Here is an 18,039-nt window from a genome sequence, read left to right on the forward strand (position 1 = left end):
AGAACCACGATAGATCATAAAGTTCAGAGGCCAGGCCTACTCGTGGAGATGCAAGGTGATATGTCCCAACAAGTCTCTTAGTGGAAATGCGTTTGAGTCTTTGTAGCAAATTGTTATCGGAAGATTGGACCAGTTCAGAACAACACGCTAGAGAAAGCTTGGAGGCGACCCAAGGGAAAGGTGAGGATTAAGACACCTCACTCGATCCGGCAGAAAGGGAAGCCAGGCGGACACGGTACCTTGTTTGTGGAGAGACAGCTCCGGCGGGGGCAGTTGTTCCTGGTGGTGGATGCACGTCGGGTCTTTGCCAAGAGTAGAGATGATCTCGTCTTCGAAGAAAAGTGAAGTCCGGTGCACCACCAGGGAAGAGACCAGCCACGGAGTGCTCTGTCACAAGGCACCACCTTTTGGTCGCGGTACAGGGGTAGTGGCTATCCAGTTGCCGAGGTGCTCTGCACGGGCAATTCGACCACTGCTTCCTGGAGCGAAGAAAAAGCAAAGGGGACTGGTTGTTCCCACCAGTCAGGGGAAGAGACTCTCCGGCAGGGAGATCTCCTCTGTCGTCGGGAAGTGGTGAGTCGGTTCCGCAGGGCTCCACCGGAGGTGTCGTCGTTGCAGGTCGGCTCAGTGCTACCCTCGTCGGATTCTTAGGTCCTGTGGCGACTTCTGAAAATCCAGTCCCAAAAGCCCTGCTTTTATGCAGAAAACCCCCATTCATTCAGCCTAGCTGTCAATCAACACACGCTAAGTGGTGAGCGGGGAGGCTCACCACTTGGGCCAATCACACCAGAGTGCGACCGGAGTTGGCAAGGCAACTCGGTCCAGGGTGCCTAAACCCCCTCCCACGCCCCTGTGGTAACCCAGACAGAATGGCACCACTTTGGAGGGTCTCTGTACAGAAGCCCGCCAAAAGTGGAACAAAGGGCTCAACCTTTGGTTTAGGAGTCACAGAGACGAACACAGACGCCATTTTAAAAACCGAGTTCTGGCAGAAAATACCATCCGATAAACTTATTTAAGATAAGTAAACTGGTGGTATGTTAGAGATTAACGAGGAAAAGTATCAATCTCCAACAATGGGACGAATCCCATAGGGTTATGTTTGGGGTCGAACATAACAAGTAGTTTCCACTGCCACCAGCCAAAACTCGACGAGGGGGGACGGGACAGTGCCCCCTCAAATAACAGACCTAGGAGTAATCGAATTAACCCTACTAGCATGTCCACAATAAGATGGTGTGTACTAGTTCTGTTAGTAAATTTAGGTCTAGTAAAAGCCAATGGTGACTTTACATGCCCGGGGAGACAGTAGTCAGTCCCCGGGTATGGAGTCTATGATGGAGTCCGCTAGGACGCCCCAGTGTTACGGCACGTAGGGTGCGGTGTAACACACATAGAAAAACATATGAGACCCTATGGAGTAAAAGACCCCATAGAACACATGGACATTCAAAGGAATTACACACATTCATGTCCAAGAGTGGGAGAAAAAGTGTCTCACTCTTGGCAGGATGGAAAAAACAAACTCCAGAAATCCAGCAAAGCTGCTGGGGGACTCACTAGGTTAGGAAATTCAGCCTAAACAGAGAATTCTCCCTAACACTGACAAGGTCAATAAAGTAATCTCCTACGCGAGTAAGACTTAATCCTCTGTGGAGGAAAAATTCAATGATTTTGAGAAGGCACTCCTGGCAACGGTGTGGGCATTGAAGAATTACTGGACGTTTATCCTGGGGGAACACATCATAATGGAGACTCCACACCAACCTTTGCAATAGCTTCAAAGTGACAGAATCCGGGCCGGAAATGTGAGTAATTCCCGAATTACGTCCTGGATTCTGTCAATGCAAGGCTTTCCTGTGGAGGTCAGATATGGCCAAAACAAGAAGAGTCCCCTCGCGCAAGGTCTGACTGACTTGCACGATTGTGCCAGAGAAAACTGTCTCGAGGACGAAAGTCTTAAAATCAAGAACAACATGGAGGCATACCAATTCCCCACACAAAGTCTATGAAGAAGACCAGTGTGAGGGAATGCCCACTGTCTATGTTGTTGGGTGCTCCTACCATGTTGAAAAGGAACTTGTGGCCGGCGTAGGGAATGCATGGGTGAAGGATGCCCCAGAACCATCCGCTGGGTACAAAATCAGTCCCTGAAGTAGTCAAGTGGTAGATCTGATGGCTGTGCATCAAGCCATCCTCCCTGCTGTCCGATACCAACTCCACGAACTAGTCATAATCACTGATTCAGATTATATACGGAACGGGTTCGTGGAGCACCTGGTTGATTGAAAAACAAGAGGCATGCTGTGTGCTAATAATAAACCTTTAAAACATGGAAAATTAATACAAAATATTGATGATCTGGTCACCTCGAATGAGATGACCATCTACTGGAAAAAGATCAAGGGTCATTTTAAAGTAGAGGGACCAGACAAAACTGGAAACGACCTAGCTGGCCAAAACCGGAGCCATCCAAGGGGATCTACTTGAGATTGAGTCCGTGTTGGGGGCAAACCGGGTCACTGCTATCACTAGGTCCCGGACAAATGATCACAATGAACCCTCAACTGCACAATGGAGTAAGGTGACCCCAGATGCTGATTTGATTACGGCTCAAAAAGGGGATCCAATAATTGGCAAGTTTTATCAACACATTGAGGACCCTGAGAACTTTCCCCTGACGGATGCCGATTACATTGGGAATGAAGACCTCAGAGTGTTGATGAAATGTCCAAAAATGTTCCAAATCCAAGACAGTTTGCTGGTAAGGAGATCCATAGCTGGCCATGACCAGTGGGTTGTCCCTACCTCATTCCGAAGCCTGATGCTAAGTCGCGCCCATGATGCGGCCACAGCGCGTCATCAGGGGTTTCATACGACATTAGAAATCTTGCGAGAGGTTGCATACTGGCCACACATGGGGCAGGACCTCGACCAATCCTTGAAGGGGTGTCTTGTGTGTGCACAATTTTAACCAACATCACTCACACACTGTGCTCCCCTCCAAAAGAGAGGGATGACAATGCCTTGGTCAGATTTGCAAGTCGATTTTATTGGGCCTGTGATTCGCTCCTCTAGGGGGAACAAGTACATGTTGACCGTAACATGCTTGTTCACTAAATGGGTGGAATGTCTCCCGGCCCCAAATTGCAAGCCAGAAACAGCAGCTGCCCTGATGATCAATCAAATCTTCTTATGTTTTGGACTACCCCAAAGGATTGAGTCAGACCGAGGTAGCCACTTCACTAGCGAAGTGATGACAAAGATGTGGGAGATACTTGGGGTCAAAAGGAAACTACATATTGCCTACCAGCGGTCCTCTAGTTGTGGAGTTGAGAGGTACAACAAAACTATTGTGAGCATATTAAAAAAGTTTGTGGCAGATTCTGGGCCAAGTTGGGCGATTCGATTACCCCTTGTCCTGATGCCCATCAGATCTACCCCTTCTCCCAGAAAGAGGGCCTTCCTCTCAGATAAAACTTGTGGGGAGGAGCTAATTACTGGTCAGCCCAGGACTAAACAATGGACATCCTCCGACCCAGGAAACTGGAAGTGAGAAGGGGGTCATAAATGTCCTCCAGAAGGAGGAAGCCAGGAGGAGCATGCTCCTGGACTGAAGGGAGACAAAACGAGGCGGACCCAAGCAACCATCAGTTGCTGGACATGAAAAAAGTGCATTATCTTGTCCCCTCCTAACCTCTGAACTAGCCTTAATTCCATAATCAGTAACATTGTCTAAATCTGTAGTGAAATCTTATTCTGTCTATCTGTAAAAGCATCATTTTCCTAGTCCTTTTGTCAAATTTGATCTATTAATTTCATTCGAGTGACCAGCCTTGCACTCCTAGGTGGACAGGGAGGAACCAGGACTGAGTCGCGAATCACTCCTGACTCTTACCTGTGCCGGCCTGGTGGCTTGGCTTGGATGCTCTAGTCCAAAGTCAATATTTTTCTGATTTTAAACGGAAGCCTCTTTGCAGTCTCGCGCCTATCGCGCAAAAACAACCATTACTAAAACCACTATAACTCCCACAGTTTTTGTGATAGAAAATGTCAACTTCTACTTGTAGCTAACATCCATATCTATCCATATAATCCAATTCTCCATTTCAAAACAGTGCAGTTCTCCCGTTATCGCGAATATTGAGCACGGAAAAGTTTGCCGCGATTTTAAAATCCTGAGAAATTTTACACGTGTAAAACAGATTTAAACTGCTTCCGACTGGGATTTTAAGATTGCAAATGTTTTCTGCTGACTAAATCATTGCTTATGCTTGTGTGCAACTGTTCAAAGCGGCTCCCATAGGAATTTACAACAATGTAAGCATTTTTCCCCACATTTAGAGTTTTTGCTCAGCCACTTTAAAAGTCAACTGACAGTTGAAAAGCCCACTTCGTATTTCTCTTTCTGTGTAAGGGCGCAAGGGGGAGTGAGACACTATTTGATCTGAACTATTTCTGAATACCTGCTATCTCCTCACATTTACTTACATTTGCTTATTGGTGGGTTGAGGGCTGTTGCAGGGGGAATTTCTAACCATTGTGCTATCTGATCTGAAACCAACACAAAAGTATTATTTTCTGTGCTGCATTTGTTTTGCTCATTACTTAGTCCTAGTGTATTAAAGATATCATTTTGTGTTCTGTCACCCCATTGGTGATTGTTGTTTACCTATTAATATACATATTGTGATTTTGATCTTAAGTAAATAAATAATACCTTTTACCAACCAGCCTGATTTCTTGTCCAGCGTGACCCAAGGTATTCTTAAATAAGGGGTGTGATACGAGTGGTACATCTTTCAAATAATTGAATCTGTATGTCAAATAAGTTTTTTCATTGCGCTGTACACTAGGCCGGGAGCAGAGTGTATCACCTGATTGAAATCCTTAACACTATCTACACATCATGTCGCAAGTATCACCCCCAAGAGACTCCAAAATCATTTGGGGTGGTGACTTTAACACGATCCTAGACCTCTGGAAACACAAGTCATCCAAAATCCCTAGACCACAATCCAAGCCCGCCACGGCAATACTGCAGGGCATGTCGGAAATACCATTGGTGGATGTCTGGAGGGAGCTCCATCCGGCACTGGGGGAATACACTTTCCATTCATCCATGCACTCATCCAGTTCACGAATAGACTATTGGCTAATCTCACTGGAAATGGTACCACGTGTGGGTGACTGCTCCATCCTTCCACACACCCTATCGAACCATTTACCAGTTTTAATTGAATTACAAATGGCCACTGAGACACCAGCGCTGCGGGTATGGCGCAAGCCGCCGGCCCTACTAAGAGATGAAACGATTATAGAACCCCTTAGAGGAGACATAATGGAGTTCTTTGCAAACAATATGGGCACTGTCTCCTCTATGGCCACAGTGTGGGAAACATTTAAGTTCTGGATACGTGGTCACCTCCTATCGAGAACAGTGGGCACGCTAAAAGCCATAAGGGATGACCTAAACCAGTCGGAAAGCACCCTTTGATCCTTAGAAAATACACATGCGAAGTTGCCCGGCATCAAAACCCTTAAACCTCTGTAAGAATAGCTCAAAAAATTCAGAGGCCTGACCGAACGTGAGGTGAAATATATCACACAACCAATCAAAGGCAGACGATACGGCAAGGGAAACAAAGCCGGCAAGACTCTGGCAAAGCTAATTAAGGCCGAATATGGGATCACATCAATCACATCCATCATGGGGCTGGACGGATCAGTCCGCACAGAGGTTGACACGATCAACTAAGTTTTCCTGGACTTCTATTCTGACGTTTACAAGAATGTTGCTCAAGTATCAGAACAAGAACTTGAACAATATGTGTCCACAATCCCCCTTCCCAGACTACAGCCGGATGAAAGGGCAGTACCTGATGGCCTTCCAGTGGACTTCCATAAAAGCTACTCAGACGAACTATCCCCTAAACTCCTAGAGGTATGGGAAGAATCCTTACTCTACCAGAATCAATGCGGGAGGCCATCATTACCATCCTGCTTAAACGACACAAACCACCACAAGATCCCAAATTGTATTGCCCCCCTCTCAGTAATCAATACGGACACCAAAATATATGCGAAAGTCATAGCAAATAGGCTAATCCCACAGATGAATAATCTCATACACCCTGACCAATCAGGATTCATACCTATAAGGTCCACGTCCCTGAACCTGCGTAGGCTCTTTGCGATAATATCACAACTAGACCCCGAAGTTGCAGCCGTGGCAATATCGCTCGATGCTGAAAAAGCGTTTGACTCAGTCTCATGGAGATACATGTATGCCATATTGTCCCATATGGGGTTTGGGCCAGGCTTCCTAAGCTATCTTACTCTCTTGTACAATGATCCCAAAGCTACAATAAGGACTAACCACACTATGTCCCCCATCTTTACTCTAAAGAGAAGTACACAACAGGGATTCCCCCTGTCTCCATTAATATTCACCCTCACGATAGAGGGACTGGCAGCACATATATGCCACAAACATTCATATAGGGGTATACAGATTTGGGGCCCTCCCCAACTCATCTCCCTATACGCAGATGATACACTCTTGTGCATAACAGAGCCAGAAAATAATTCAGCTCTGGTTATGCAAGATATTACAGAATTCGCCACATTCTCTGGATATAAAATTAACCAAACAAAGTCCGAAATTATCCCCTTGACACCAAAAGCCATGAAATCTGATGCTACGGCTCAATTCCGTTGGTCACCCAATTCAGCCCGATACCTAGGCATAGTGATTGCTACCGACAGGAACACGCTATACGACTAAACTATGGGCCCCACATCACAAAACTGGAGACCAAACTCACCCTCTGGAATAAAATTCCATTATCACTATATGGCCGTATTGCATTGCTCAAGACGGCGGTGGCCCCTAAAGTTCTTTACCTATCTTAGCAATATCTCCATATGGCCTGGCAAAGCGTTTTTTGAGTAACTACAAAGACTGGCTTCCAACTTCATATATGGGGGAGGGCACGGTCAGGATGAACTAGTCCAAATTAAGTGAGGGGCACGACACAGGCAGGCTGGCTGCACCAGACTTCACCTTATACTATTATGTGGCACAAGCTCACTTTGCCAAATACAGGTTCCATGACACTGAAGCATATGCCCATATACAGGCAGAGAAGAATTCTGCGACCCCCATTGACATACGGTCCATGACACTCTCCAAGAATCACAGTAACGGAGGCGGAATAGACCCGGTAGCCTGCATGACCAGGGAATGGGAGGCACTATATCGAAGGGTGGGATGCACAACTCCTTATTGGGCAGCCTCCACACTGTGGCACTACCCGGGGATCGCCCCCACTCTAGACACATTGATGCAAAGGAATTGGGATCCGGGGAAAACCCTTACACTGGGGGACTTGTTCCCAGACAGAGAATTTCTAAACCTGGTGGAAGCGCACACGAGATTCGGCCAGGGACTCACAGTATCCCTGCAATACCTCTGCCTAAAGGCAGCGCTCAAGCACAGATGGCCCTCGTTCCCTACAGAAACCCCCCCATCCGTTTATACTAGGAATCATAGGTTCGAGAGAGGTTCGGCGGAAATATCTCTAAAATATACAACACAGTCCAAGCCCATACCCCATAACAGAAAACAATGAAAGCCAAGTGGGAAAGGGACCTTGAAGTAACGATAGAAGACACACAATGGACCAGATACTGCCAATACACCAAGACCATTTCTCTCAACGCCAACTTTAGGCTGATCCAATTCAAAATTCGGAACCACCTACACATCACCCCCCGTATAATAGCTAGATTTGACCGCTCCAGACAATCCCAGTGTCCCAAATGCAACCATCCAGAGGCCACCACCTTCCACATGTACTGGAAATGTCCACCTTTCAGGCAGTTCTGGGAGGAAGTGGCCTCATACCTCAGCAACATCGTCAGAATACATATAGCGGCCACACCTCTGAAATACCTCCTGAGGGATATAAAAGACCCCCCATCAAGTTACGTAGACTCTTCTCAATTGCAACGGTAGTGGCCAAACGCAACATACTTAGACATTGGAAGGCGAAGACAGCCCCCACTATTCATGCTTGGTTCCGCAACTTGATCGAGGTTAATAAATGTGAAATAATCTTTGCAAGGGGACTAACATAGAGAAGCCGACCTAAAGACATATGGGCCTCGCTCCGCCGGTACCTGAATACAGACCCCTTAAGCTCAAGCGCAGACGAGCATGAGGGGAACGGCTGAATTGAACCAAGCTCACCAAATTGTTTTCCAGAAAGGTTGATTGCTATATGATAACTATATGCAACATAATGCGTCGTTCATAAATTGCTGTAATTATAATGTGTCCTTCAGAGAAAAAAAAAGTTAAAAGAAATATATAAAAATGTACGGGCCGTAGTAGAGTGAAGTGCCCAGCAACACAATAAGACTGATATTTTTTGCCGCAATCCCGTGGGCATCGAGGCGCTGTTACATGGGCAGAGCTTAGTTACACGAGGCCAGGGTAATTAGATTTGAAATATAATTTGTCTCTGGGCGTCATGGGACATTTATGGAAAAACCAGTTCTTCTGGTTCTTGTACAAGTGTTCTGTTAGACTTGGTGGCTACAGTGCTACATGTGTGCAGTCTGTAGCACCTAGAACCCTTGGGAAGTATTCAATGGCATAGAACGCTTACTCTACTCTCTGCCTTACATCAATGGTATGGGGCATTGCTATGTTTGTGCAGAGGTGAGCCATGATGCCCTACAGCACCTGATCTAAGCATCAGGATTGTGTGGCTTGTGAGACGCCCCATGTTATAGCAGTGGTGTGCTGGAAACTACTTGTTGCAAAGAAGCACAAAGAAACCACTTTCAGATGGGGTTATGGAATGTGAGCGCATGGTGTTGAGTGTAGTTCTCCACTCGCTCAGCATGTCCAATGTGACGTGCGGTGGAAACCTGCATCTGCACCTACTCATCGCACATCTGGAAGATGCTTGTCCTGATGTGGTAGATCCCGGCTCTCCTTCTTGACCTTCTCCTTCTTACATGGTGTGCAAGTACGAGTGCTAGGAACTTTGGGTCTGTAATTTCTGGAATGTGTGGCTGTGTTTGTGTGCTGCATTTGTACTTTGCCCATGCTTTGGATGGGGCAACGTTTAGGGTGGTTCCCATTTGGTGCCATGGCGCTATTGAGTTTGTAAATTAGGGTATGTTTTCACTTTGGCGGGTATGACTGTTTCTTTAACTGTTGCCTCACAGGACACTCTCCTTTACTGCAATATAATTAGTCTTCATGCACATTCTGCCACATTTCGCTCCTTGCATTTGACCTTCCTTTGCTCTCTTGTGTTGTGCAGATGCGGATGGGTGCAGTGTGGTATTACAATGTTCTAACTGCACTTTTTCAGTGCTAAATTGCCTTTATGAAACCGTTATGGTCTTTTTTCGAAACAGCCACTCATTCCATGCGAATCAGGCGCTTGGTGGTTAACATAAATCAAAGAAAATGTATTGAATTGCAATGCAATCATACTACAATATATTAGGGTCAATATGAAAATAACATTGTGATGCAAAGGCCCCAAGAACAACCTACAAAAGCAAACATTCTATGATGTGATAGTCAAAGACAGGATATTAAGGGTCAAAGGTCCCTACTGATGTTTTTATTCACATGCTATAGGTCAGAAATAGTTAATGAAAGATATGACAGCGCTGGCTGATAAAGTTGAACAATACATGCAATTCTGCTTTGCCTTGGGTCTGCCCATTCTTAAGTACATATCTGTAACCTTACGCCTACATCTGCCAGGAGCATCCTGCCACCGTGTCACCATTGTCTCTCTTACTCCACTGGAAAGGCGATGTAAGGGAAAAGGGTTACAGTCTCAGAGTCTATGGTAGCTCTACTCCCAGCGTGTGCTGAGAGGCCACCCTTTGGATAATGTTGCAAACATGGACACGGCTTGTAGCTGTGATTGCTACAGGCATATGTAGGTTTACCACCTGCACAGATGCTGCCCACACTGTCCCTATTTGTACATCTGTGTCAGGACCAGGTTGACAGCTAACAAATCCGGAACTCTTTACTTCTCTTATGGGGCTGCAATCAGAGATTGAAGCCTTGGGTGTCCCAAGCAAAACACTTTGGGGCTCATTTAGAGTTTGGCGATGCAGTGAAACAATTCGGGGTAATTCTGTTACCACCACTTTTATCACACCACCAAATTACAAGAACGCCAAACTGGTGGAGGTAACTGAAATGCCCTTTTGAAAGAATTGCTGTTTTTGGGGTGTATTTAGGTGGAATTTCACATTGTTATATGGTGGAATTGCCATTGAATTGTTTTACTGTAATTCCGCCAAACGAATCAGCACTGGCAGAATTACCACTGGTTATCTTGACTGTAATTCTGCCGGCGCTATTTCCACTGGCGGAAATACCACCAAAAAATGCAACAGTAATTCCACCAAGGGGAAATGCTGCATAAAACCACCAAAAAACAGGCAATAGTTCCTCTAAAAAGGCATTTCAGTTACCTCAATCTCCACCTTAGAAGTGGAAGTACATGCCTGAAGTTGATGACAATAAACCACAGAGGCATCCAATTGCGTCCAAGAGAGTATTTAAGGCCCACACCTTTCACCAAACCCACTTTGAAGCAACATGCAGCTCCTACAGGACATGGATTACGGGCTCCACAATCTGATATTATATATTGAGCTACAGAGACATTCAGTGTTGCAGCTGCTGCCAAGGAGACTGCCTTTGCAAAGGCAGGCAGAGGGAACACGGCATGAGGAGACCACCCATACTCCCGGTCAGCCCCTCCCCCTGGTTGACTAATGACCAGATAACCACACTCTACTGGCTGAACAGGGACACAATAGCTGAGCTGCTCAGCCTCAGACCACCATAGTGAGATCAGAATAAGGACGCAAATCTAACGCTACCAGAAGCTGGTGGCTGTCCTGCACTTTCTAGCTATGAGCACATTTAGGCACACCGGTGGGATGATACACGGCATGTCGCAGCCAACTTTTTCAAAAGTAGTGGCACATGTGCTTGATGCACTAATGCAACATGTACCAAATCACATAGCTATGCCCACTACCCCAAACAAGGCGAATGCCATCAAGGCAAGGTTCTAGGCCGCAGCATATATCCCCAACATAACTGGAGCACTGGACTGGATGCATGTGGCATTTGCACCCCCCCAGGCACAGGAGCAAATGTACTGCAACAGAAAGCAGTACCATTCTTGATGAACTTACTAATAATATGCAATGCTGATTTGACAGTGAGCCACTGCTCTGCTAGTTTCCCGGGTTCAAGCCACGATGCCATGGTCGTGACGAAACAGCACACTGCCAGCGTACATGGACTGCCGCAGGTACCATCATACATGGTTATTGGATAAGTAGCAACTGTGAAAATGCAATGCACATGTGGGCTGAATAATGTAAAGTGGTGAATGGGGGAGGAGCACAAGAAAACTGCCATACTCATATAAGACATGGACAAACAAACGTCAGAGCATGAATCATGTGAGTGCAAATATTCAAGCCTAAATGGGACACAAAGCTCTATACCCCAGAGTGAACAGCCCATTGCCCACATCAACCCCTCCCTCAGGCACAGTGGCATGAATGCCCCTTATAGTAGGAAACAAAGGATGCACTTATGTAAATCCCACTTATCAAGACTGCCCAACTATACCCAGTACAATGACAAATACAATATAGCAGCAGGCTAGTGAAATTGAATAGAATAAGGGCGATGCTGCACTTGTGAAAACATGGCGCAAAAGGTGTTAAAGGCATTCACCATGCATCTGGATCACCAGTCCTCCATGCTATCAGCCATTGTAAGGCTCAGGCATTCTACTAATGTCATGCAGAGAAAGGCTCCATCTATTCCCGATGATGTACCTGATGTAAAAATAACACATGCTGCACTGTACAATGCAGCGTGTGTACACAACACACATTTCAACCATAGGAAAAGTTCACTTTTGCAGGAGACTCAGGCTATCCACTGCTGCCATGGCTGATGGGACCCATCAGAAGACCTGCGCCTCCACCCGAGATGGCAAACAACGAGTCACATGCACAGACCAGTATGTGCATTGAGCACACATTTGGACTGCTCAAGGGAAGATTCTGGTGCCTCCACAGGACAGGTGAGGCACTCATGTACAGCTCTGAAAAGGTGGGAATGATGTCCATGGTCTGTGCAATGCTGCACAACATGTGCGTATGGAGGAATTTTGCTATGCCACCTGAGGAAGACGTTGTCCAACTTGACTGAGAATCTGACGATGCGGGTAATCAGAGGCCACATATAGGTGGATGTGATGCTGCTAGGAAAGGATGCCTGATCCGTCATGAGAGAATTCAGATTTATTTTAATACCTTTGTATCCATATTGCACTGTAACATAATGTCACTAGATTCAGTACTATAAGTTACACTCAATAACTGTTGTGTTAATTTGCTGTGGTGATTTTTTAAATTTAAAATGAACAGTCCCTTGCCCTCCACCAACCACATCCTCAACAATCATGCTCACCCACAACTCCAAAACAGTGCCTGTGGCATGGTCCCTTCTGTTTCCTTTGTGTCTTGACATGCAGATGTGTCATAGGAGGTAATGTGGGCTGTCTGTGTCAAAAGCGCCTAAATGGGGTGCTGGACAGAGATCCCTCTGTGGGCATGGCTAAAATGGAGTTGCCTCTGTCATGCCCACAAATGGGCTGGAGACTGAGAATGATCACCCTCACCATGGTCTGATTGCCTGAGGAAATGGACTCTGCCAACTTCCACACACTTTAAGCCACTACTGTCACTGCCACTTTGGCATCTGCCCTCCTTCTGCTTTGCCTCTCCACAGCGGAGGCCACTCTTCTCCATGCTCCCTGAATGGCATTACCCACTGCCTTAGAGTGCCCCAGTTGCTACTGTTTCATGGCCTCCGATGGACCTACTATCCTGATCACGATGCTGCTGCAGTACCTGGCCAGTGGATATGGGCAATTATGTGGTGGTGACAGGGGAGAAGGAGGGAATTGGTGCAGAGTCAATCTAATGAGGCACTCCTCTTGTGATGACAGAAGTGTGGGGGATATTTTCCTGGGAATCCACTGCCACCCTTGTCATAGAGGTTTGAAATTGCACACCGGTCATCTGTGATACTGAGACACACGCAGCTGTGGTGGCACATATGGCCTTGGTCGTGTTGATGATGGTGGTGGTGGTGGCCACAGTGCCACAGCTGTCAGAGGTGGTGATGGCACTGGTGTTATCAGTGCTGGCAGCTGTAGTGGATGTTGCTGTCAGGGCATCAGGCACAGTGATGGCTGATGCTGACTTTCTTGTTTGTTTACCTCTGCCAGCATTCTGTCCTGCATCCCTGGATGTGTTGCGGGTGGGTGGAGCTGGGTTTGCAGTTGATGTGCCTGCTGTGCTAGTGCCTTCCTGTTCCTTCTGGCTGCCAGGCTATCTGTGATGAGATAAGCTATATTCCATCAGATCCTATGTGCATAATGGGTTGTTTGTGTATTGCATTACAGTGTTAGTCTTAGCCACCCACCCAATGCTTTTCTTCTGGGGAAGGATGTGGGTGGTCAAACGGGACCCCTGAGACTTTATAGCTTGTTTTCATGCAACTGGTGAATGCCTCTTGACCACCTGGATGCAGTAGGTGCTGTGGGCCTAAAGGAATTGTGTAGTGGCCATAGGGTGGTGATGAGAGCAAAGAGTCCTGGTGTAGCATTTAATGGAGTAGGCCTTCACTGATGGGTGCAACATGCCTACAGAACTTCATAGTATTTTCTGGTGGGTGGATAGGTGGCATATGCCCCAAATACATCTGTCTAGGCCATTGAATTGCATGTTTGTCTATGCCTTTGTGTGTGAGGGAGATGGGTGATGCGGTATTACCCAAATTGACTTTTACAATTGACCTTTTGCACAATTGACCTCATTATAGTGGTCCTGATTGACCTTCTGCACAATTGACCTTTATATTATTTTAGTTATTTTATATATGTATTGGGTTCGTTTTGGATTATAAATAAAATAAGGGGATTGGAGGGGGGTTGCAGGGGTTTTGGATTGGGTGGGGGTTTGCGGGGGGTTCCCACCGCATATATGTCCTAATTGACCTTCTAAATTAGGTCAATTCTTCCGAGGTCAATTCTCCCGAGGTCAATTGTGAAAAGGTCAATTAGTATACAACCAGGTGATGCTAAATGTCCATGCACTGAAGAGTTGTTGGATCGTTCAGGATGTATGTTGCAACTTATATGTTACACTTATGGTACTTCTATACAGTGTCCTCTGACTCCACGTCAAGTGTTCCTGGATGTGAGCTTCCAGGTGGCCTGCACATTGGTTTATATCATTGTGGGTTTAATTGCCAACCCCATAGACAGCGGATTGTCGAGCAGTGGAGGCCTTGGATTGTATGTTGTTGTTCAGAAGTTATACATTGTATTTGCCAGAAGGCTCAGGTTAGCTGCCAGCTCCACACACAGCAGATGCTAACACCACCAGCCCTTCCAGGTGTAGGGTGGTGCATACTGTCTTCTCCCAGGAGTGAGGACTAGTGGCACAAAGGTGCCTCCTTCTCTGGCAGCCATCTCCCTGTGATGTTGTGCAAGGAGACTGCGCACCATAGCCTTCAGGTCATTCGAACATCTCTTTGTGTTGTGGACGTCCCTGGGTACTGTCCCCACTGCCACCACTTTGTCACAAACCTCTGTCCAGATGGCAGGTGTGCGCTGCATTGTGGTCTTCCTGCGACTGGCCCCATACAGCCAGCATTTGCCACCACCTGAACAGCGAGTACCGTCAGCTCTGCCTCAGGGTATGTCAGCGTCTGTAGTCTTATTTCAGGTACTCGAGATTTGTCTTTGTCCCCTGACATTGTGTGGCACTGTTTCAGGCCTGCATCCAATCAACAGAATCAACAGTAATTCTGCTAAAAATTGGCAAATTAGTTGATTTTGGTGGTGGAATTACTTTTAATACAAGGTGGATTTTTCAACAGCCACAACCTAGTAATATGGTAGTAATTCCGCCAAGCTTCAGCTGTTGGAGACAATCCTGACTATTGCTAGATGCATGCCAGAGTGCAGCAGGTTTCACTTAATTAAGTTAGACAGGAATGCACCTTTATCTTTAGAAAATGAGCACTTTGGTTAGTAAAGAACTCGATCCCACCCATTGCAACAGGCAATGAAGACAACGGAATATATTACTGTTACTGTTAATTATTTTAGTAAAGATCCAATTCACAGGGTGATTTTTGCTTGGGTCTAAACTATGGGGCTGCGTTTACGCATGATTTCTTTAGCACCCTGCACAAAGAAGAAAGGCCACTGAACAAAGTATCAGCTGATAAACTGACTGCTTGGGAATCTTTGTACAGCATTTCATGAAGTCATTTTTCTATCATTCCTATTGGTTTCCCTAATAAATAATTTCAAATGGAGTGCACTACCTCCAGGACAAAGGGCTGGTGTATCCACATGCAACAAATACTAATCAGTATTCAAAATATTTTTAAATGTAGAAACCACTTCTGTAAGTACAGAGAAAACAGCCAAACTCTTTTTGGCATCGACCTTCATAATATTTGTTACAATGTCATGAGACGTGAAACAAGCCCCTTAACATTACCGGAGTGTTAGGTGTTAGTTCAGCTTTCCCACCATTGATTTCAATGAGACCCCCAACATGTGATCTGTGACTTGGAATCCTGGCTCACTTCCAGCTAAGTAAAGACTTTTAAATATGCCCTTAGCTGCCTTTCTCATTCATTGTGGGGGCTCTGGTCAGCCCATAAGCCTACCAGTGTAGAGAGACGGTTTCTCGCATCCCAGCTGATTTACACCACTGCACTACATTATAATTTTTCTACTCATATTCCATTACTTAGCATTACTACTCTGTAACACGTTACAACCCACCGTAGCCATGATCAACACCGGCAACCCCTCACCACAAAACATTTGTGCCCCTCCCAATCAACCTAAAACACGATACACCTCACCACTGTCCATAAGCATCAGGTTCCCACCATCTAGTAGCATTCCTCCCACAGCCTTCCTGTCCTCCGGCACACACCTTATCTTCAAAACCACATCCACTACTGTAATCGCACCATACAACTCCTACATCAACACTCCAGCACTTTGGCTCAAACAATTTGCCACCAAACCCACACCAAAGCTACTGTGCGCACTGATAGATAGGTATGATAGACTAGGCACCAGATTCCAACCAGCCTCAGCAGTACCCAAAGCCATCACCACAACCCCAGCTCCCATCACCTCTACCAAATCATTGGAACTCACCAAGAAGTTACCTAATAAGAGCACCCCGCTTAAGGAAATCACCATCACGGCCAACAATAAGCATAGTCACAACAAGGCCATCCCTGCCATCAAGGGCGCACTTATCAATGCCAGATCACTTCCGGCCCACGCTCTAGATATCGCAGACTATATTACAACACAATACCTTGACTTCCTAGCTATCGCAGAGACCTGGGTACACATGCAGCCGGGCCCCTCCTCTCTCTCGCTATCCCTAATGATTACTCCATCATCAGAGGTGACAGAGTCTCCAAACTATCCAGAGGTGGGGGTGTTGCCTTTATATCGAAAACCTCCCTAGGCCTCAGACCCATATCCGGTCAACCTTTCCACTCAGCAGAATTACTGTCCGTGAAGCTACCGATCTCAGGCACCAAAACTCTGACCATGCATCTTATTTACAGGCCACCAGGGCCGATATCCACCTTCGAAGAGGACATCACAATCCTTCTCTCCGCCAAAACCAAGCTAAACTCTCCAATAATCTTACTGGGTGACCTCAATCTCGGCTTCCAAGAAGCTAAGGATGCCAAAACCCTAACCAGCTCCAGCACGTTAACGGAACTTGGCTTCCATCATCGTATCTCTAAACCAACCCATGCTCCCCTGTGTACTAGGTGCCAGAAACCAAGCACATATACAGGAACAGAAATTACTGGCACTCCATTATTGTGCAGGTCGCCTGTGATGCCAAGGGAATTATCATGGAGGTCTATGTAAATTTCCCAGGCAGCACACATGACAGCTACATCTTCCATATGTCACCAAGGCACTGGGCCCTGGTAGCTGGAAAACATGACAACGTATGGCTCATTGATGAGTATGAATGCTCATGCACATGCATGCATGTCACACACTGAACAATAGACCCTTTCAAAAAATGACAATATCAACCATGTCGCCATTTGCAGGGGACATTGCCTACCCGTGGACTACATTAATGATGACACCTATCAGGAACCCCACAACACCAGCTCAGGTTAGGTACAACACTGCACATATAGCCTCTCCGGTCATAGTGGAGTGCACATTCAAAGTGTTAAAGTCACGGTTTGCTCCCTTGACCACTCTTTTGGGTGTTGCTGTCTTCACCACCAGTAGTCTGTTGAATAATTGTGGCTGCATGTGTCCTGTACAATGTAGCCACACAGCGCGTTGTACCAGTGGACATGCAGGTGGGAAACCACCTGCACTCACAGCCAGCACCCTTAGCTGTGCTTTGCCAAAGGGCACGTGGAGAGTCTGCATGCAAACAGCTGGTGCAATCGTACTTCCCCTAAATACCAGCCCATGTGGAGTACACACAGTGATGCCACCTCCCAGGTGCCAATCAATGATGAATTGGGGCCTATCCTCTGTGCACACAACAACACCTTGAGAATGTGCCACTGTGAGTGCAAATGTGTGTGTCCCCATTAGGCATAAAACAACATGGCCAAGTGTAGGCCCCTGAAAATACTTGTAAGTGGCAGTAAACCACTACCACTCTGTGAAGGAAGTAGTGAAATCAATCTTGTATATCAACAACTGTAGAAATGCAAAATATTCTGGCACAAGTACAAATATGACGCTATTGAAAAATGCATGAAACAGACAACAATCAAATGTTAGTACCTCGCCACACCAAAATCAACAATTTCACCAATTCCGAGAAGCAAACCAAAATCTGATG

Source organism: Ambystoma mexicanum, chromosome 2p (assembly GCF_040938575.1).
Source record: "Ambystoma mexicanum isolate Mex_15411 chromosome 2p, UKY_AmexF1_1, whole genome shotgun sequence".
NCBI classification, from domain to species: Eukaryota; Metazoa; Chordata; class Amphibia; order Caudata; family Ambystomatidae; genus Ambystoma; species Ambystoma mexicanum.